The sequence below is a fragment of the Manacus vitellinus genome, unplaced genomic scaffold, assembly GCF_001715985.3.
Source record: "Manacus vitellinus isolate BGI_N305 unplaced genomic scaffold, ASM171598v3 scaffold_0_pilon, whole genome shotgun sequence".
Classification (NCBI taxonomy): domain Eukaryota; kingdom Metazoa; phylum Chordata; class Aves; order Passeriformes; family Pipridae; genus Manacus; species Manacus vitellinus.
The window spans coordinates 36,686,932-36,691,021 of NW_021938789.1; the positions used below are offsets into that span (position 1 = coordinate 36,686,932).

The following is a 4,090-nucleotide window of genomic DNA, read 5'->3' on the forward strand; positions in this document are numbered from 1 at the left end:
GTGTCCCTGCCCGTGGCAGGGGGCTTGGAACTAGATGACCTTTAAGGGCCCTTCCAACCCAAAGCCTTCTATGATTCTATGATTACTAACAGTAAGCCTCTAGAAAGAGATTTTATTTCCCAGTTTTAAGAATTTTTTAGCATAAACTGAACATTGTAATTTCAAAACTGCTCGAACAGTGGGGTTTTAGAAGAAAAAAAATTTAAGTATATTTTCTATCCTTAGAAAACATTGATAAATTCTCTCTGTTGTCTCTTTTGAAGATACCTTCACCTTGTAGGATTGAGAAGGCATAGAAAAATGACATAAAAATGCCTCTCCAGCTCCTATTTCAGCTTTTGCTACCTGCTTGCCTTCTGTGCATGGAAAGATGTAAAGGAGGCAGTGTGGTCCTGCACTGCTCACGGGATGCATTGGAATCCCTGTTAGTCACATTTCCCTAGATCCAAGCCCCAGATAGGAACTATCTGAAGACAATTTCAAGGGACTGGTCCAGGCACTAATATTTAGTAGCCCTTTTCTACTCTGTAAGATACATTTTGAAAATCAGGTTTGCGATATTTAAAACAAATAAATAAAACCCATTTTAATTTGAATATGTATTTTAAATCACAGTTTTCAGTTCGAAGACTAGTAGGAGTAAATGTTTTGTTTAACACAGATAAGCCAGTCTGAAAAAGTCAGCATTTGTTAAAAATTATGACAAATTACATGTGAACTTCTTCTCTATGCCTACAGTATGTAGTAATGGTCCTTTCCTGTTGAGTGGGAGTTATAAGTGTAAAGGGAGGAAGAATATTGTGTAAATCGTACAAAGTCATTCACTGGACAACTTCATGAAATTAGGTACTTTTCTTTTATGTATAAAGAATTTTCTCACCACTGAGGTAAGTAAAGTACTGAGCTGACTACAGAGGTAGCTAAACTTTCATCAGCAGTAAGACATGAACAAAGGAGAGTGGGAGAGTGATAGAAGAACAAGTGCAGTGGATGATACTTCTTGGACAAAGGGGTTATCTTAGATAACCTTTCCCATCTTTATCACCACTGCTGCTTTAATACAGAGACATATGCAATGAGCTATTATAAACATTTTTAATGACTGTCAAATTAATTATAGTAACTATTATATAGAGTAATTACAGTTCCTACCAGCCTAACAAGCTAAAAAGTACTAACTCTAGAACTAACTCTATATAGTGGGGCAAGAGGGAAAAAAAGTATTGTGTAACATGTCCTAAAAATAAGATTAGGGACTGGGGGAGGGTCTCATGACACATGAAAGCTGCAGGGGAATTAGAGTCATAATTCTCAGAATTTTTATATTGTATCTTACTATGTTCCATTTTTTGCCAATTGTTTACCAAAACATATACATTTTCTTTTATTAACAAAATCTCAATTCAATATATTAAAGCACTAAATGACTCTAACTGAAGGTGTGAACATCAAAGTGATATTAACTACTTTAAGGAAATCTCTGACAGAAAAGATGCATTACAAATATTACAGTTACTTTAGATTACAAATACTTGACACCTACTAAATGCAAGTAGGAATCAATTAAGACTCTTTGTTATGAAGTTGTCACCATGTGAAGTTCCTGTGTCCCTGGATATTAGATGTAGACATGCTTATCAAACTTCTTCTTTTGGGAGAGAGAAAAGATAGCATTCAACACAGAAAATAGAAAAATTTTAGGGCAATTTTACTATTTATCTATTGAAGCAGCCCTGAAGTTTAGAGTATTAGTACCAGTATGAGCAGAAATTTCAGAAAGACCAACAGTAGGCATAAATTGAATGAAATTTGTCACATCAGTGCAATTAATGTATACAATTCTCTATTGTGTCTCATACAGGTGTACAGTATACTCTATTATCTAGAAACATTGATACTAGGGAGAATGTTTCAAATGAAGTCCACAGCTAAGTCACTCGCTTAATTTTTTTCTAAGTGCTTGATATGAATTCCTAAGATAATTTAGACCTGATGGATGTCTCACAGCAAATTTTTGTGATCCCACGACAGCTTAAATGAAAAGATTTAATAAACTTTGGTGCTGTCAAACAAGTCTGAGTAGCCTCTAGAAATACCATGCAGAACAGCTGCTGCTGATTCTATTTTGCTGGTGACCACTGCATTCATATAACTGCACCAAATGACAGCTGAAATAATCTACTTGTATTTTAAAATACAATTAGTTGTGCAAGGTTTCATGTAAAGATATTGTCTGCTTCTATCAGCCAAAGAAGAGGCTGATACCGCAGAAACACACTCTGTTAAAAAGTACAATACATTTACATAAAAACATTGAACCTTTCAGACTGCAAACCTCTTCAGACTCAATTTGTTCGTCATTACAGCAAACTCTCTGTTGTACTAGGTATCTAGTACTGATACTATGAATATATACAAAAAGTATCTGCCCTTTCTCAGGTTCTTTCTCTGCTTTGGAGACATCAACAATCTGTTTAAGTTTTAAAAAGTACAGGTTGAAACTGACAGTTTTAGATAGTGTTACTGAATAGATACTTAACCTAGTAGCTTAATCAACCTGTCACACCGCCATTGTAACTGTGATCAGGAAAGTTACAGTCCAGAGATACAATTATATTGTTGGCAAGAAAGTTACATTACTTCATTTAATGATAACAAAAACTACAGTAAATCTATCCTTGAGCTACAAGATGACTTGGGAGAATACTTATGCTCTTCATTGAAACTTCATTCAAGAAAAGAAGAAACTTCATAAACTCTTCAAGGAAATTTCATGTCTGTGGGGACAAACAGGTTTGCTCCATGTAAAATCTTAGAAAAATACATTTATAATAAATAAGAAACCAGATTTCAATAATACTAAGCAGACGTTAAAGGTCTTTTGCCTTTTTTAAGAAGATCTTTTATGTAGGATTGAAGTTTATACAACACTCCAGAAAAGCCATGTGTTAGATCGAAAAATAAAATCAGAAGCATTTTCTGTCATATAAGTATACATGAAAAAACGAGAACGTTAATGTCTTAGAAAGTGTGTGTCCAGCTTTGTACCGTTACTCATTTAACAAAGCAGAAAATAAGATACTGTACTGTAAACAAAAAGCTACAGTAAAAGGACATTTTGAAATTTACACAAGTTTGAGTTCATAAACATTTTGGTTGCTCCATAACAGTTTTCATATAAAATGAATAAAAAACCCTTGGACAGCTTTCATCACTCTTGACTATTTTTCACTTAAATGCACACAGACATACTTTATATAGCAATATACTGATGTACTGTTAACATGGATATTAAACTATTATTACTGCTTTTTTAACTGAAATGTGTATTATCGAATCAATATTATCTGAATTGAAATACTCATACATTATGTATTCCCATCATGTTGTTAAGTATAAAAACATGAAAATATAACTTTACATTATTTCAGTTATATACATCAGTTCAGGCTTGACAAAGATTTTTTTTTTACGCTATGATTTTTAGAGGAATAAGCCCAGAGGTACAATAAATAGCTTTCCACTGTATACAGTAATGCATTTCTACTTTTTAAAAAAGTTCACATTACCATATGAGTATTACTTTAGTTTGGTCATTCTAGCAATTAACATTAAAAATCCGAATGCATTCCCCAACATTCCTGATGAGGAGTAATGCACAGAACACCTATGAATTACAGATGCATCAAGAAATGGTTTAGTTTAATTAGAGGGAAGTATTGGTAGGTTTGACATTGAAAACACTGTATACACCTCTTCTGCTGACCACACTGAGAGTATACACTGTGTTCACCTGCTTGCAGAAACAGGCTCAGAGTTTGTACCACAAGAAGGGATTTCAAGTTTCTGATAAATGCTTTGCCTTCTCCAAAGCTCAGTAAACATAATACTTCAGTCTAAGAAATGGATTCCAACTAAAACTGCAAGTCATATTTCAAATTTTATTTAAGTCCAAAGTAAAATAGATATTTACTGATACTGCATGAGGCAACGTATCCACAATGCAGAAAAATGTAAGCTTTTCAACCAAATGTACAGAATTTTATCTACAGGGAAAGCTAGAGAAACATGATGTTGCTTTGATTTGCAT

The 4,090-nt window shown here is 33.6% G+C and overlaps 1 protein-coding gene across 3 annotated transcripts in view; it reads right to left on the reverse strand.

Annotated features, from left to right (window-relative positions):
• Positions 1 to 2,877: 2,877 nt before the first annotated feature.
• GRIA2 (glutamate ionotropic receptor AMPA type subunit 2) overlaps positions 2,878 to 4,090 on the reverse strand; it is a 95,521-nt gene continuing 94,308 nt past the window's right edge. For all 3 annotated transcript variants that reach the window (XM_018071323.2, XM_018071314.2, XM_018071336.2), the window contains one exon: positions 2,878 to 4,090. This exon is cut by the window's right edge and continues 1,642 nt beyond it. The gene's annotated coding sequence lies outside the window, so the exon portion shown is untranslated.